We start from the raw sequence: 19734 nt of genomic DNA, 5'->3' as shown, positions 1-19734 counted from the left end.
GATTCTCTACCACTATCGACTACCGACAACCGGCTAATCATCGAGAAATTTTGTATGAAAATTGGATTAGCGCCTCTAACGGGCGTTGTAGGAACTATATTGGCAGTGCATTTTAAATGTCAAACTTTTGATACTCGACAGTATCAATTCTCTACCGATGTAGGATCGTGGTACAGTAACAAAATATGCAAAATGATAATTTAGAAAAAATATCTCGATGAAATCATAAGAGTTCAGACTGAGTCTGCTTTTTTCTACATTTTAAATTCAAATTATAAAGTCATGAATAAAAAAACAAAATGAAGATTGATGCTGGCTGCTTATGTAAAAAAACAAGAGAAATAACTACTGTATTTTTTAGATCGAAACAGTTGTAAACATTAGGTAGACAGCCTACTTACCGCGTTCAATTGTTTTGTAGCATTTTGACAGATAAAAACAAAATTCCCGAATCGTGCGTCATCAACTCATTTCTAAAGTTAGAACTGATTCATTTGTAATAAATTAAACAACTACAAGCAATATTAACAACACACTTTGATCAATTCTACTTGTAATAGGTAAATAAGCTCTGAAAATCTATAAAAACTCCCTCTTCTGGTCGCGGCTGGTTACACGGCCAGCCTTACCTGTGCCGAAATGTCAAGCATTCCATGGTAAAATTCGTGTTCGCGTTAATTCCCGTATCCTATTATATAATAGACATGCAACTTTTAAAGTTATAAAGTCAACAATTACTATAAAAAATAGTCAAAATGTGACAGTTACACTGTCGGCTCTATCCCTAGACTAACTTGGCTAATCAAATAAATGTCATAGTACACCTACATGGGTACAAATACCTAGCTAGCGTATTTCAACAAGTGAAATTCACACACCGCTGTCAAGTGACTGAGATATGAATTGACAGCTAGTCTCATGGGCTTATGTTTAACGAAGCTAAATAATTAAACTAAATCCAAAATCGTTTTGTGGGAAAAATGAGATTTAAATAATGGAAGCCTTCAATCTATACTTTTATACGGGGTAAATACAAATTCCGGGTAACTCCTAAAAATACTCCTAAATTTGAATAGACTAATAGCAATTGGCCAGCAGTCGTAACATAGAGATAGATAGTCATAATACATAAATAAAAATAACACTTAACAATGTATTTATATTCAAGATTTTCTTGCTTTATTTCATGTTTCATATAAACTTTCGCCAACATCGTAAAGACACAATTTTGGCGGTGATTTGCCCTTTACATTTTCAGTAAGAGGTTTTCCTGAAAGAGGTTTCGGAGGGTCCTGAAAATATGGCTTTAGGCTCCCCGTACACCGCTCCAATAAACGAGCACGGATGATTATTGGCGTAAACATTACGATGTCCGCCACCCCTGCGATGCACAATACTATAAAGGATAATATAAAAGACACGCCCGTTTTTATCAGAATTAGGAAGGAATTAATCAACTTAATAAAAAAATATGAAGCTTTGCATGCCTATAAATTTGTTTAATACATTTATTGAGGGCATATAAAGTCCCCAACCCGCACTTGGTCAGCGTGGTGGACTCAAGGCCTAACCCCTCCCACTCGTTTGGGAGGAGACCCTTTCCCTGCAGTGGGACAAGAACAAGTAAAAAAATAACAAAAAATAAGATTCTGTAAAATTAAGTAACAATTGTAAGAAAGAATTAAAAAATGTATTCAAAGTGTACAGGTCCTATTCTCAAAATTTTCATTTTCGTACGATCGTAATATTCGTAATTCGAATGTCGAGCGATGTTGTGTTCCATTTGTATAGAACAGTTGCATTCTGTAATTGACTTTACTGATAAACGCAGGCAAGGCCGTCCTGTGTATTGTGGGCGATAACACATACGTACTGTCTACCATATGACTTGCAGCTAATGGAATTTTTGTTTCTTTTGTTGCATATACAGTAAATAATGTCAATATTATGAATATTTTTCTTTGTATTTTTAACATCTTTACGCTAATAGACTGTGACGCCCAACTTTAATATACAAATTGCTTCGTGTCTACGTCAGAGATAAGATTGGTAAGTAGGTGTCAATGACGGAAGATTTTGGTATTTTCCCTTTTTACCCCGCAAAAATGTATTTTATTTTTTCCCCTAATATTTTAAACCACGTTGCAATAATTCCCACTGCTAAAATGTAACAAGGGCTATATTTAAACGTGTTTATAAATTTTCCAAACCGTTTATTCTATACAGTTTTCACACAGAAGAGGACCGTAACCGTTCTATACAAAAAGTCAATTGCGTATTTGGTAACTGAATTGGTCAACGCTTTCAGTCCATATCAAATCCGTTCACGTTTTTGTCGTTGACTGTCTTTTCAATACGTTTATTTCAACACGAATGAATTTGATAATTGACTGCTTATACCTATGACATACCATAAAACCACCATAAACCTTAAGAAAACGATTTTATTTTCTCTCTATGAGATCCTTTACATGAAACTCGTTCTGCGAATAAGTTTCATTTCTCTCGCAAATTGTTGTGCTTGTCCATTTATGTATAGTTTAAATGTCAATAAACTTTATTTCATTGACCAGCCGAGTCATCAGACAAAACAAACAAGAGTTGACATGCGCCATAAAATTACCTACACTTGCTCAAAGCGGAGTGTAATCATTAAACATAAACGTAACCTCTCATACGGTTAATGCTTGTTGAACAATGAAGGCCAGAGAAAAACCTTTATGTCTGTAATATATTTAATCGCAAGTTTGTATAATGTGTTACTTGCCTATGTATCGAGTTCTCGTAATGAATAAATAACGTTACTCGAGAACGTCTCCGCAATAAGCGGATAGATTACAGCGATGAAGTGATTAATATCAAATAAACATTACGAGAGTGGCCATTTCGGGTGATGTGTACTAAATTATTCGATCGCAAGCCCGCACCTGTGTTGTGCTTATGACCTAGATCTTGCATGCTCCGCGACAGATAAGTTTTTAATATTCAAGGACTTTTTAAAGGTCGTACCGTAACCTTCGAAAAAATCGTGTGTAGTTTCTACATTAAAAAATGGCTGGTTATTATATCAGTGGCCTAGATTGCGCAGCCACCACCTTATGTTGCTCTAAATACTTTCAGTTACATAAATTACACATTTGTAATACATTCATGTTTTCCCCGTACAATACGTATAATGAGTCAAATGAATTAAACACCTAACGCGATCATCATTCAAAACAACAATAAGCAAAAAGTGGAGCGTCGTCGAGGCAAATTCAATAAATAAATAATGAGCAATATAGTTCGGTCGGCAACACGCGGTAGGGCCGACTGAGGCGCAGAGAGAGCGGCGCGGCCTCCGTCGTGGTGTGACGTCACAGAGGTCGCGAGCGCGCTTCCTACATGTCAAAATCGCTCGCTACTCGCTATCGAACGATCGAATTTCGAATTCGATTATGAGAATAACGTACTTCTTACCCAAATAAGTTAGTTGGCGCCTAAAGTTAATGGGCAAGTGATGTTTATGTATTTATGTATGTGTGTGAGGACTAGCACATTATCAGTTTACTGTAATATTACTTAAACACCTGGCTTTTAACCTTCGATAACGTTTTGTAAATGCAGTTAATTTTAACATACACAACATTTTATACAAACAGTACCACATAAACAAAAATTCTTTATCTTACTTAATTAGCTACAACATGGGAATTATTGACACGCTTTAATGATAAGCAGCACATTTTCACACTACATAAATGGACAATTAGGTAATGAGCAAAACATAATACAAATGACTAAATTACGACGATTTTTCACGAGTACTCGAGTGAAGTTAATATATTGAAATAACAGGATGTTTTTGAAGCAGCTCAATCACATCGATTGCAATAAAGAGCCGCAATGCATTCTCGATCCATTAATTGATACGGCACGTATGAATATTGATGAGAATTCGGTTCGTTTAGCGGAGACGATTCGTTTTCTGTACGCTACCGGAATTTTTAATCACAATCACTAGATTACAATATTATGTATAACAATTTGATAGACAGATACAACCGCTTCATAAACTCCCTTAAAAGTCAAGGAATCTTGGCAAGGTCAGTCATTGGATGGATGGCTGATATGATCTAAAAAGAAAGATAAATACATATTATAGAATTCTCATTAAGTAAATATTTCCCATGATAAGCGAGTGTTCCGCGAATCCTCACTCGATACGCTTAGAGATACCTTGATGCATCCATCTCTTTCTAATAAACGTATGATGACAAGGACAGAACATATCTATGGCTGTTCTTTCAATCAAGATACAAATAATTTTAACAACTTGATAGTTAACATCTTTTATATCATCATAATCACATTAATTAATTAATTCTATTGCCTGTGAATGCTAAGAGAAATATATGGCCTTACTACGAAAAAAGGTAAATATAAACTCTGCTAAAGACACGCATTGAACTTTTTACCCGACTGCGCCACAGGAAGAAGAGTAATGTTTTTTTTATTAAGACTTGTTCACAGAGGGTCGTCGCTATCGCGACAGACCCTAGATGTGCTAAATGGCTTTGATAGCCATTAGACACGCATATCAGGCAAGAGGCATGTTTGAAAAAAAATGGGGAACGTCTTTGCCCAGCAGTGGGACAAAAAAGGCTTGTCCAACATTATACCCAATCGCCCAACAGGAAGAAATTATTTAAAAAGGTATTATTTACTGAGAAAATATCTTAAAAAGTTCGTAACAAAACATATTAAACATCAAATAACGTTATTATAAAGACACAAAAGTTTAACTTCAGACACAAGGTCGAGTTACGAGTGTAAAAAGTTGTTCACTGTCCATCGCAAACTCATAACTTAATGCCACTTTGTTGATCTACTGAGACAGCAATGTAATCTGTTTGTAAGAAACGCATTAATGTATTCGCCAATGCCACGTTTAATTGTGGACTAGGGTTTGCAACTACACATCTCATGTTAGTTGAATAGGTACTATAAATAAAATGAAATAATAAATTAATATTAAGTATACTATTGTATTCAGTGTTAATTAATGAACTAGGCACTAATTATAAATACAATTTAATCAAGATTGACTCTACCTAAAACGATTTGCTTTAATGCAAAAGCATTAGGTAGAGATATCTCTTGAAGTGTCGTAAAGTCAATATTTTTTGTTCAGTAAAAGTCTTGGTAGGTATGCCAGCCCTAACGCAAGCACTCACTAGAGCTGTACCTAGCTATACACTTGTACAGACACGAGTCTGTTTTGCTTTGAAACAACACGTTCTGAAACCGACTAGAAATAATTGAGCCGCATCCTCTCTCCATGTTAATTCATATATCTGTGATAGTTGACACACTGACTATTTCATTGCACGCTAGTGACGTCACACGCCCTGATTGACAACAAACGACACGACTCAATGAAACGTGATTCGTCTACTTATTAACCAATTATGAATCTCCCAATTATTTATTTGAAACGGAATATGTTTTTGCGGAAAATTGCTATAACAAAAATAGTGTATAATATCAACGTATGTAATATGACACTATCATAATATTTACTTATTTACGATCTATTGACGTCGTCATCAAATCTTCTGTGATAACAAAAATCATGTCTAAACAGATTGCCGACGTGAAATTCAAATAATGTATCAAAACTACTTTAAAGTTTTAAGTTGGTGAACGGCGTTAAATGTGGAACGAATGCGAGTTGCTACGGTATGCAGAATGCAACATACCGTATAATAAAGACACATATACCCTCGTATACGTTACACACACACGCCAACCTAATCTCATTTGTGGCTCATTGGTCCAACTCGCTCTGAAATCACTAAAATAATACGCGCGCTCGATGTGCGACGGCCGACGAGCAGGCGGGAATCGAGAACTGCGAGAAATCGCGAGAAGTGATACATTAACGAGAGGTTGCGAGAATTACGAGATCGGCCGCTCGCACTCTTTGATAATGTACATTCTACATGTCGATGAGTTGTATTATAATTGGTGCGGTTTTATAATATTACACACGGCATTGTAAAAGAAACGTTGTGGTGGATTCAATTGGATCCGACTGAGCCCTGAAATCTGTCCGTAATTGAAAATAAGACAAAGCTTCCTAACAATCTTTTTTCAACTTTTTCGCTTTGCTACTTGAATAAAGGCTACATTATGTGGTTTCTTTTAAGTAAATTAAAGAAATTATATTACTTCCGAGTCGTTTGTATTCATTAATGTACGATTTTATCTTTTATATTTATTTGCGACAAATATAACTTTTCCGCACTTCGTAGCAAGTTGCCTACATAAATAGAAAATCAATCTTTAGCCCTTGCGGTTATATTACAGAGTCGAATAAAAACTTTATTCAGATTGCATAAATAAAGCTAGTAGAGAAAAATGCTTCTATCCGCCGTCATTCATTACGTTTCCATGCTATTAATAAACATTTTACTAAGTATGCAGTATCTACTGCGTAGTATGTAATATTTATACATATGCCCTTTATAACAACAGATAATATTTTCTATCAAGGCTTCGTCAGTTTATCGTACAATTTCCTCTATACCACGTTGAGGATATTTTGTTGTTCAGTGTGACATTGATCTAATGATAAGTAAATTATCTTCCTGTCGTATGAACCGGTTTATCACGCCTGACAACAACTCATTTAAGACTGAATTTATTTTCTCACGGTGGACAGTATCATTGTTGGGAAATAGAAAAGAAAAAATATAGTCTACTACTAACTACAAAGTGGGTTTAGCAAATGTTATAAAATAAATTATTAGTATTTATGATTTTCAAACTTAACTTTAGATTTGGCGCAGTGGTTAACATAGTCACCTCGCCGCAATAACCATAGAGCTGAGTGTGGTGGGCTTTAATCCCACCAGGGACAAATATTTGTCTGATGAGCGCGAGTACCTCTTCTGAGTTAGGTTGTAAATTTATCTATATAAGTATGTATTTAGAACTATAAAAGTATGTTTATCAGTTATTTTGTTACCGTAGGACACACTCTGTTTAGTTAGGAATCAAAGTACCGTGTGTGAGTTATCTAATAATATAAACATTTCTTAATATGTTATTATCTTCATAATTGCAAATAAATTATCTAAATTAAGATTTACTTCCGGGAAACGTTTCAAGGCCGTAAATAGCCTATCCCAACATTACGTAGGCTTCACTCTAACCTAGTTACATTCAAAAGAGGTTTAGAGCAGGTTTGATAACAGCTAATGATTTCACCTTGACAGCGGCGGTAGATGTATCTGTATGGCCCCGAAACATTAAAATATAATCACGAGAGACTCATTTTGTAATGGTGAATCGTGGTACGGATCTGTGACGTCATCTGCTTTGCAACATCTTCGGTGTTCTATACAAGCACGGCCCACTATAATTACTGACTGCTGAATAGACGGTTGTGCAATTTGAGAGAAATATTTGATAAAGTGAAATGAGTATTATACATACTTAATATATGAAGTCTTGAAACGGACAATGTAACGCAGTAGCGTATATTATGTATGTTCCAATATCTACATTCATTAGATACATAATATCACGCATTTTGTACCCGAAGAGGGCACGATGTATGAAATACAGCCACGTTTCACCATTAACAATCGTAGCCCCATGTAATAACGACTGAGCCTATAGCCATTTACCGAGCACCGGGCATAAATTAAAAGAGCCATAGGTTTGTCCTACCCGAGAATTGAAGTCAAGACCTCCTGATCATCAGTCGGATTACATATTCAGTTAATACGTTACTACGATTAGATAATCATCAATGACTCTACATAACTCCACTATAAACTGTATTACGTAACAATCAATAAAACATAGCGGCATACCCTTAATCCACTAGAGTTTTATGTAAATATCGGACTAGTAGTTACTCGAACGTAAAAGAGCGGAACTTTCATCAAAAGATCTCGAAGCTCGGCTACGCCCCCGCCAAAAGTCACTGACATCCTTTACACGATGTTATTTGAAATACTTTTAAATATCAAACATTAATTTTAATATGAAACGTTTAATGTAACTTGTCTCTTTTTAAGATTTTGTAGTCTTTTTACGTAGGGCCTTGAAATTAGACTAGTAACAGTTTTGAATTATTATTGAAATTATGTTGTTCATAGACGTCCTAGAAAGACATAAGTAGATCGTAGTACTCGTAACCGGCGATCCTGTATGACAAGATGTATGGATGTGAATGAGTCAAGGGAAGTTTTTAAGGATCGTCCCAAGTGGCGTTATTTGGCTTACCTCTATGGGAAAAAGGCGTGATATTATGTATGTGTGTATATTTGTAGTAGTTTTTAAAAAGAGTGATATTTTTTGCACTAAAGTAAGCTAGGTATAGGCGCTATGTATTTCTATGATGCCTATTTAAAGTGTTATAGGTTTTCTAAGCCATTATAACATTCTAATTACAAACAAGTTCGCAGAACTATCTAGAAAAGTATACGTAAATAGAACAGTTTCAACTTGTATATCAAAGTTAATTACTTATCTAGCTCTTTCCAAGACTGAAACATGACTACGGTTTCATTTTTCATTGCATCGCTTCGTTTCTAAGGTGATTTCGATTAATTATTTACCAGTTACGTCGATGAAGCGCAATGGATTGTAACAGAAACTATTATTTTATTTCTGTAACAGAGTGGTTTCAATGTACCTCTAACCCCCGGAGTTTAAACGCTATTGAATAGATAAACTACCGCTAAATGTACCTTAGAAACCAGGGGTAATAGGAGTAGGCTTTAGCCTTGTGAATTAGCGTCGTAAGTAAACATACGGACTTCAGACCTAAAGATAAATAGGAACCCTTAAAAGGGGGGAGAGTGGATATTTTTTTTGTGTTTCCCCCTACTCTTTTTATTAAGTTCTTTGCGAGCTCTCAACGTAACTTTGTGTGGAATATTCCGAGCGTTATTGTTTAGCTGGCCCATTGTTCCCGCGGATTCTGACTGGAAGAGTCACACCAGTGAAAGAACCGAGAACTTTAAATGCGAATTTGCTAATTATTTAACAACTTTTGATTTAAGGTGTCAACATATCTTTTATCTTGACACTACCCCGACAGCGCAACTTCGCTCAAGATTTTTTTTAAGATTACGACTCAATTGATTCGTAATTCGAAAAATATTCACATAGCCTATAGCTGTCCTCCAAAAACATTTTTGAATAGAATTAAAAGTCTGGCTTTTAGTTTCAGCGATTACCGCGTTTAAGCAAATTAACTTTTCCGCTTACATTACGAGAAAGACAACTGATGAAAACTTGATTTAATCGTTGTGATAATGTTTGTTGGTGGATGTCTGTTCGTCTTTTTTGTATCATTACAGGGAACTTTATGTAATCGCTTACAAGTCAACCGTGACGGCTACTGTCAGTCGATAATGGCCCGGATTACCGCTTTTTAGCCACCGATCAAATTATGTACTAAAACTACCGATCTATATCAAGTTAGAGGCTTATTTAGTTCAAAGATTACAGCCAATCTATTGTACGGTGGCGGAAGTTGGACGTTGGTTATCGCTGTTTTGCACAAACATTTGTTCCAATGTTTTTAGTATCACACGAGCATTAACGCTTGAATTGCACGTTCATAACCCTTCATCGATAAATGTTACTGTATTATTTATTAACAAGAAATGATAATAAGTAGATAGTATATTTAGAAAATCAATAACAATAAGCGAAAAGGTTTTAGTTTAATTAAAGTAAAGCGTCAAACTTGGATTTCAAATATTGAAAAGGTAGCTTTTAGTATTTCACAAATTAAAATTTCTCACTTCGATTCAACGTTACGTAAAAAGCAACACTAATACTCAGCATTATTGAAAAGCAGAAAATCTATTCTTTGGACATCTATTTGTCCCTAAGGTTGAAGGTTCAATGCCTACTTGAGTTTTTTAATAAAAAAGCGTTGGTGCTATTGTCACGATTAACACGTCTTGTCGGGGCCGGTCGGAATACAGATAACATGCTTGGTACTGCGTCTAGACTAGGGAATAGGGTTCCCAACCATATAGTATTTTACTGTTTTTCACTATATTATACTTTTTACTGTTGAACAAAAATAAAGTATACGGAATACTGTTTTCAGCATCAACATGTCGAATGACTGTAAATTGGCAAGTTGCGCGAGAAGCACTAAAAAATTTATATCTTTAAATAATTATAAAATAAAATACTGTTCATTTTCGTAAAACACTGTTTATTTTCCTTCTCAGACCTAAATAAACATTATTTCTTGTAAAAAAACGTTGGTAGCCCTACTAAGGAATATGGATTCTCCGCGTCACGCTACGAACTTGCTTGTACGAAGTTTTTATATTAAGCGCGGCTCTATCATACTTAAACGATATGCACGGATTTTACATTTACGGTGTTTGAATTGTTATATGTCTGTTTGTAAACAAGTCTATGACTGCAATAGTCTATATAGAATAATAGGCTGATAGAAACTAAAACCATTTTATAAACAATGATATTTCAGTTGAGATTAGTCACATACGTGAGTTCTAGTTAAACTTAATAAAAAAAATCATGGCTGTTATACACGAAGGTGTAGGCAGAGGTATAACAGGGTATATTATATGTACACCGAAGTTTCGCTATTAAAAATATGTGTCTCATTGGCGAGCCTATTGATAAAATGAATGTTTTAGTTACTTTTAAAAGTATATTTCGTCAGTTTTTCCTCAAGTTTTGGTAAGTTAACCAAAGTAACTTATTAAATCATAAAAATATATTTTTTGTTTTAATTCCATTACCTTTGGAATGTTACTCATCCGGTTGAAAAGAACGCAATATTCGCTCTCGATTTTGTTTTATTACAGGTCATACAAACATATTGCGAAGGTCGTAGTGGCTCTGACATTGATCTCATGATGACGTTGTTACGAAAAAAACAATATCATCTTCCTCGTGTTCGAAGGTCAACAAAGATTTATATCAGAAATAAATGGCCCCGTTTTGTAACAAACATTGCAATTGCGAAGTTTGGAAAGAGTCGTATCTGGTCATTAGCGGAATAAAACAAAGTCCCCCGCCGCGTCTGTCTGGTTGCGATAAGCTCAAAAATTGCTGAACGGATTTTCATGAGGTTTTTACCAATAGACAGAGCGATTATGTGAACGATTTCATGTAAGTTTTTCTTTTAAATGGAGGGTGTAATTATACTGCACGATGATGTTGATGTAAAACAACAAGAATCTTTAAAAACCTATTGAAAGAAATAGTATTATCGTATATGAAAATTGATAGTCGGTTATACCTGTGTGGAAATTGAAATAAGTAATTTTCTTGATTCGAGTAAATCACCCAATCTATAAAGTTGTCAACATAATTACACCATTTCAATAACCAATCAATATCCCACTACATAAACTAACAAGACATTTATTAAACAGCGGGTAATAACATTAAATCACTAGGATACACTTTAGTAAGGCAACTTAGTAGAGATTCTTGTATGAGTGCGAGGCTGGCCCCGGTTTCTCAGTACATATAGCGGTAGTTTATCTATTCAATAGCGTTTTTTTATATGAGTTTTAACGCTATTGAATAAATAAACTACCTCTAACTGTACCTCAGAAACCGGGGGTGACAGAAGTAAAAACAAATATAGAATTTAGAACAGTAGTTACCCGTAAAATCATGCATCTGACGGTGGCCTACCCTATACAGTTTCTTAAATTTAGAAATACACATCATTCGAATTATAATATAAATTGTTTTCTCCGGTCTCTGCCTACCCCTATGGAAACAAGGCGCGATTATATATACGTATAAATTTTCCATGATGAAGTTCTCTATTAAGTTGTCAGACAATAAAATATGACGTAGCCAACGTCATTACGCTCAATACTCCTAATTGGTAATTTTATGTAAGTCACGGCCACCCCAAGACGTAACGACGAACAGTCAAACCGCGGTTAACCTCGTTCTCTTCACGTTTCAAAACAATTTAAAATCAAAGTCAAAACAAATATTAATCATCCTTTGTATTCTTTTAAGTGTATCAAGCTTTATTGTAGAGGATATGGAACTTTAAGCGATGTACGCAACGCCTTCCGTGTTTTTTGTACAATTAAAAGGACATCAACGGTAAGTAACGTGTGACTTTATCAATTAAACTAGCGCCTCTCCCCAGTTTCACCTCGGTTATATTGTGTTAACCTATCTATTTTTTTGTGAAAACCGTATGAAAATCGGTTCAATAGATTCTGAGTTCATCGGAAACAGAGAGACGCAGCAAGGGGACTTTGTTTAATTATTTGTAGTGTAACGAAAAAGTACTTTTGAATCTCGATATTGTAGAAAGAAAAGGTGACGTACGGACCATAACCCTAAAATCAATGAAAACTGCAACATTATCACGTTAAGTTTCCTCCACACAATTCTTTCAACCACTTTAGGGGCAAATAATATCAATTAATGACGATTTACTTTATAAAATACTGGGTCTTTAGTCATTTCGCACCACAAGCTATTCGCCCCGCGGTGCGAATCGCCCAAGTACTGTTTCTGAATGGGTCCTTTCGCACCGAAGTGGTTGGACTGGGGCGAATGGCCTAAGGTCTATTTTTGAATAGGTCGATTCGGACCGATGACAAAATGAATCAATATCCCTTAAGTAGCTCTGATTTGGACTCATAAAATTCCAATCGACAATTCATACAGGTGAGAAGAAAAGTGGTTGTTGAGAAAAAATCCAGTATAATGACTATGCCATGTTTAAACACAATTTAAACGTGGCATAGTCATTTTAATTTTATTAGATAATGATGATTTTAAATACTACAAAAAGGGAAATCAACACAAAAAAAACACAAGTTTTTGTAATATGGCTACTTTAAACTAACTTTTGATAATCACAGATTATGATGTACATTACAATTTTCTTATAACTAGTTTAATTTTCAAAATCACAGGAACTAACTCTAACATTTTATGTTGTTACGTTGAGTAATATTTTGTGTTCGGTTGTACCATAATACATGCATTCACCAACTCAGTAAAAAACTTGTGGTCCGAATCGACCCATTGTAAGAAGTTATTGGGCGATTCGCACCGCGGTATGAAACGACCCATTCAGAAATGAGACTTAGGCGATTCGCACCGCGGGGCGAATCACTTGCGGTGCGAAACGCCTAAAGACCCAAATACTTACCTACACAATTAATTATCGAACACAAGTATAAGTTCATGACTTTATTCCTATTTCTCTAGAATGCTTTATGAGCTATACTTTAAAGCACAAGGAGTATCAATTTTGCGTTTTTAATGAATGTTCAAAGGGTTTGTTTCCTATAACTAGTAAAGAGTAAAAAGACTTCTGTTTTCACCTGATACAGTTTTTAAAAACTAGCTTGTACCAGTTAAAAATCTACTTCACTTATTGACGTTGTAGTCAAAATCTGTTCGTCGGGAAAAAGTCTGTCTGCTTTTCAATCTAGATCCGTTCTACTTTTACAAAGCGATTGAGTAACACCGACTACTTTCACATTCTAAATTGATAATTTAAACTACCTATATTTAACAGAACCTTTGAGTTTTGAAAAAGAGTAAAATATTGCGATAGGTAGGTACTTAGCGCTAAGTAAGCGTTTTAATTAAAAGTTTTAACTTAATATTTCAGTTTAAGTGTGAAAAACGCTATTGTTAATTATGAAAACTGACGTGTTTTGCAACTAATACGACACCTTCTAACAACATGTACAAATTACTTTTTTTAACCCGACTATCCCAATTCTGGGCAAGGGTCTCCTCCCGAACGAGAGAGGGATAGGCCTTGAGTCTACCATGCTAGCCATGAGACGAAGAGACTATACATATACTTCCAATAATGTTATGTTCTAACATAACAAAAGGAGAACCTTAATATATTATTATCTGCGGCACATAAATATTTTTTCATCAGTTAAAAAAGTCAAAACTTTTAAATCCCAAAATCTTTAAGTTGAGTCTATCGTTAACAGCATAGTCATAAAATATGAGCTCCGATGCGAACACAGCGACATAAAAACCGAACACGTGTCTTTACACACACATGTTACAGACAAATGTTAAGAAATATAAGCTAGATAAGGAATAATTGCTTCGATGCAATGTGTATTTTGTTTCCTAGTAAACCATCATCCTGTAGAGGAGCTCGGATCGATTACTATAGGTTAAGCTACGCTTGCCGAGTTTGTTCTGTGGATGGGTGACCATAATATACATATCGAAAGTGTCTGTGTGTGGGGATCCTGGCTGTCATTCTTAAGGATCTTTGACAGTAGTGGTTGGAAGAAAGGCTAACCTAATATATAAAGCATCATCCAGTAATCACGTTACATTTGTATCCTCGTGATTTTAAAAGAAGTAAGAATAAAGATCTAATTACGAAAGAAGGTGTAGAATACTTCACGTGATTACTGGATGGCTTCTAAGTTTCTAGGCAATGTAATAGGCGTGAACTTTTATTGCTATTATAATCTTGTTTGTTTTATAGGTACTAAATGTATGCAAGATTGCATGATGCATTGAAGGTTGATTTTATGTTTTGTCGTGAATTTGTAGAAAAATCATAACTTGTAATAATACATAAATAAATTACTTAACTCATTAATATCCCACTGCAAAGAAGGGGTGTCCTAGGGAGAGGTCAGGCCTAGAGTTAGTCTTCTAATATTTATTGCATAGAACTTTAATTCCTTTATCACAGTTAAGTTTTTTAACCGACTTCCAAAAAGGAGGAGATTCTGTTGTAATTAAGCTAAAAACTACTTTAAACTTTACTGTTCCAATAGTTTTTAATCCAACCGATAGTATTTCAAGAAACATTTTCACGCAAGTAAGCTAAAGGCAGCCATCAATTTTTAAGTACAGAGCACACGGATGCAGGTTTGTACTATTACACATTCAGTGTTTACTACTCTTGTATACCTAGCTTTATAGCCTGCCTAGCGCTAAATCCGAGTAAAACATCGTACATTAAAAATGTACAAAGTTGCAACCATGACTTAAGTATCTAGTGTGTAATGATGTACTAAAACTGCTGAATGGTTACCCGTTTAGGCTTTCAAGTTTAATACGTAGTTAAGATTTAGATAGTTACTATGATACTAGCAGAATATACATATATCTTATTTAATTTCAAATACTACTTGATCAAATCAAAAACAGACCTACATTTCACATAGTTGTATATTGTACAGTCTTAAACAAAAATCGACAAACTAGCACATTTTTGTGTTGTTATTTATTGAAGAAAACACCAAATAAGTGTTGATTTTATTTGTTTATTATTGCACTTTAATTATATAATTCATCTAAAGTTATCTGTTTTTGTTTTTCATTGATAAATTTGAGTTTGTAACGCGTCAGTCTAACCATATTCGTGTTCTCTTTTGTATGTGTTTGTACAATGTTCACGCACACTAAAACAAGCGTTCGACAGTTCAGAGGGGCTTGAAAGGAAAGATGTATCATGCGGAGGGGAAATACGGAACATAATACATTTTCGTGGCAAGTTATTCACTAGGCAGTTACTTATGTGCATTTCTTTTAGAAATGAAATATTAGAAAGGTTTTAAATCCTAATAATATTATGAATGAGGAAGTTTGTAAGGATGAGTGTATGTTTGTTACTACATTGCTCAAAAACTACTGAACAGATTTTGATGGAATTTAGCGCAAAGGTATTTTAAAACATGCGATACATTTTTCACTAAGATATCTTTCCACACGGTCGCTGTCGCGAATAAAACCTAGTACTTCATAAAGAAGTATGTCTATGCAGTTCTAATAAATAAGTACTATATCTAAATAATAATTAACAGTATAGAAGCAAAACTAGCACAACGTTCAATCTTTATAGGAAATGTTAATCCTCAAAAAACGGCACTAAAAAGTCTCTGAACACTTTTCCCTCAGTATTTATTAGGCTATTGTCTCAAGAACCTGTATCTATGCACACTCGGCACTGGTCAGCTGGTAATCATAAGACACTACAGTTTTACAACCCTGAACAGAAATGCAGGTACACTATAAATCCGTCAGTGAGAGACCGCGCCGGCTTTTTATGCAGCAGTCAACTTGGTGCGATTCTCCTAAGAAATTATTTTGCAACTTGTTCTGTTGTGTACCTTTAAACTATCTTTTTCTACGAATATTATATTTGGTTTTATTATTTGTAATATATATAGCTGACAATGTTATTTAAACGCTAACATTATGATGAAACTACGTTATACAAATAGATAAAAAACAAAAACTATTTTAAATTATTTTTATTTCTGATCTGTTTTCTGAGCCTGGTTGTAAATTGATCTATATAAGTGTGTATTTAGAAGTAGATATATAAGTATGTTTATCAGTTATCTGGTTACCATAGTACAAGCTCTGCTAGTTTGGAATCAGATGACCGAATGTAAATTGTCCAATTATATTTATTTATTTAATGTTAAAAGTCGTTTCAGTAAATTATATGTCTAAATATTTTGGCATAGTCAGTGACTTTTTATTCTCGCTAAACGTTTATTATAATAAATAGTATTACAAATAAACTGCACATATTAGGTACCTGTTTGTTATATACTAGTCATAATCTTCAAACAATGCAAGTTTAAGGTCATGAAAACTATTAAATCGAATGACATTAATATATTTCTTGTTGAAGAAGTTATTATTTATCGATCTGTTCACCATATTTTTATTAAAGGAAAACCTTTATCTTAAATTATGGCTGTATTAAGTTTCGTTTATCTAATATTGATAAGGTTAATGTAAACCCGATATATTTTCCTGCAATGTTTAGCAAAAAATATAATTTCACTATAAACCATCAATTTAGTAGAGAGTTGTATTCAAGGTTCGCGACTGATATACAAAATGTTGGATTTAAAACATCATTGACCCGTCTTCTTACGCAGGTGACGATGATTTTTTTGAAACAGCAACTTTTTGCGATATACTTGGAACTATTTATTATAATTTTAATAAATTGTGCTTCCCAAGACTCTCTACTAAGTTATCGGTCCACAGTAAGTTACTTTGAAACGAGTTATTTCTTACGAGAATTCAAAGTTTCAGGATCCTTTTCTTTTCAAGTGTTGCACTTACATTTCTTTCAGTCATTCGGTCTCGTTGTCTACCATTGTTTGTGAACTTGAGTACTACCTACCTGTTTGTTTACTCATTTTTCCCTTTTATCTTAAGCCTTCACAGTAATCGTGTATTATGTCTCATGTTTATGTATTTTAAGGTCAAAAGATGACACGTTTTGTTTACCTATACAAAATTTATTACACGAACTAAATGATATAAATGCTGATTTTTTGTGGCACTATTTCTGCTCTACTATTATTTGTTTCTCTTTAGGGGGTGAAACGAGAGGGGTTGATTTAATAATTCAAGTATTTGAATACTATATTACGATGAGTTATTTTATTTAATCAGGTTCAATGACCTGTAATCATTCAAAGATATCGAAGTTGTTTATTTATTTTGTTTTTGATGCTTATCTGATTGGAACAGTTGTTTTTGTAGTACTACGTCTTTGTTTTTAGGTCATATTTTCCCCATAAAAAAATCTAGACATTACATAGACCTAACTAGATCATTAATGTAGATAATAAACTGATTATTTGAAAAGGAACTACTAATGCAAATAAACCAGCTGATTCTAAGAATCAACACGCGTTGCGATGACCTAGAAATTTAAAATTTTGGCAAGGAAGGAAGGTCTTAACGGTAGAAGGAAAACAACAAGAATTATTTTATTTCTATGTAGCATTTATTATAAAGAGGTCAAGTGCATAGCATTAGCGGATCGCGAACGTATACATACACCTACGTAAGACATACTATACGTATAAAAATAAACAGAAGACGAAGAATTTCTTAAATTTTCGACTACCCTCAAAAATAATGCACGATCTTTTTTTCCCTTATTCGTTTAAATTAATATATCTTATATAATAATATCTTTGGTTTAATATATTTCTAGGTCAGTTCCACCGGATACATGAACGGAAAAGGTACGAACTTATCAATTGTTTGTTCAACTTATAACAGCTGATTGCAGTGCAAAGATAACTTCACTATGTTCATTTACTCCAGTGATCTTTGAAATGATGATTGTCATGTTCATAGGTCAGGTTCAAAGATTCAAGTCAACGATCAATGTTCTAGTCAAAGACCTGGCAGGTTCCTTTCGTTAAGAAGGAAATGTAAATCTTTTTTTTATAGTTAAATCAAGAGTCAACTACTCTACATTACAAACTCCATAGTACTTGTACAAGCAAGCCGCTGCTGCAAGTTATATTGTTCCTTATTTTTTGTTTTGTTGCTGTCGCTACGTTTGAATGAGCAGCGCGACAACGTGGCAGGAACATCGCGGCCGCTCAGATACAGACTGCCTCATTACCGTCCGCAGGTAAGTGTATACTTACTTCTTACTTTCATCTATTTGTTGCATACATGTTTAAAAAACTTAACAGCCAGTGGCTCATGTTAATTTCTCGTCAACTCGATCGCATACCAATTCGTTACGTCATGGGCGTCTCTAGCCCCTCCCCTCGCCCCTGTCGTATTCCCCACTCCCCCCTCTCACGCCTCCCGCCGCTAAGTACTTTATCAATCACTTGCGAGATTACGAAAAAGTATTTATGTGCAATTTGGATGTTGCGTTGATTGCGATTTACTGAAGCCAGCTGCGTGTGTCATCTCTGAATGAGGTCAAAAAGGTTTGAATCAAACGGCCTTGCTCAGTACACAACCTACCAGCAAGGTCATCGATAGAAAAACTCTCGTTAATGACTTGTGTATGTTTGGTAAAAGTACGCATTCCGTACTTGCTATTGAAAACTTTGAGAAGTCATCAATTATAATAATGTTGTTAATGACGCCATTCTTTGTAATCGCATTAACAAATTGTAAGTGTTCGCCGCTCCACTTCGACACTCATAATTATAAACGTCAGTTGATGCTATATCAATTAGTGCGTGCCAGATGCCTTTCCACGGAAAACCAGTTTCGGCCCTTTTTATCGCCCCGTTCGAGCGCAACCTTTGTTTCTAACTAGCTACTCGTCCGCTTTACTTCTCGTATTTACTTACTTACTTATTCGTAGATAATGAACGACTCTCTCGATAATACGCATTAATAAACAATAAAAAGTGAGAACAATGAGTTACATAAAATTCAATTACGACTGAAAATAAACCGACATAAAAGTAACTCGATTGTGTCCGGCCGTCAGAAAAAAAGTTTAGTGAAGCATTTGCCTACCTGCTAATTAGACAAAGAGCTCGCGATCGCCGCGTCAGTGACAACACGATACACAAACATGCACACACTGACACATCGAGATACGATGCGGGAAACGAGCGAGAGTCGTGGGGCAAACGGGCGGGCTCGGGCGTCTGTCCGCGGGCGGCTATCGACGAACACTGGGTTCAGTGGCTGGCCGCACAATGCACGCGGCATTCATTCGAGCAACGGCAGAACGGGCACGAGCGAGCGCGTCGAACAGCTGATGGGCCGGCTGCCTCGGCGCACACCTGTGTGCCGCACTCTCTCTTTCCCGCACGCTAGCCGCCGGCGCAGCGTCTTGCCCTGATATCGGCGTGACGTTACTCCACGTTACCGACCACTTACCGCCGCGCGCCGCATGCGGCATCAACCCCGTGTGAACGACACTCATGTGCCACATTATCTCGA

The 19734-nt window shown here is 35.2% G+C and overlaps 1 protein-coding gene across 1 annotated transcript in view; it reads right to left on the bottom strand.

Annotated features, from left to right (window-relative positions):
- Nucleotides 1-19516, bottom strand: part of LOC142976877 (uncharacterized) — a 67230-nt gene extending 47714 nt beyond the window's left edge. The window contains exon 1 of the mRNA XM_076120447.1: nt 19303-19516. The gene's annotated coding sequence lies outside the window, so the exon portion shown is untranslated. The remainder of the gene's footprint in view (nt 1-19302) is intronic.
- Nucleotides 19517-19734: the final 218 nt, after the last annotated feature.

This window comes from Anticarsia gemmatalis, chromosome 12, assembly GCF_050436995.1.
Source record: "Anticarsia gemmatalis isolate Benzon Research Colony breed Stoneville strain chromosome 12, ilAntGemm2 primary, whole genome shotgun sequence".
Classification (NCBI taxonomy): Eukaryota; Metazoa; Arthropoda; class Insecta; order Lepidoptera; family Erebidae; genus Anticarsia; species Anticarsia gemmatalis.
Note: the sequence above shows the minus strand (reverse complement) of the source record. Positions and strands in the feature narration are given on the sequence as shown.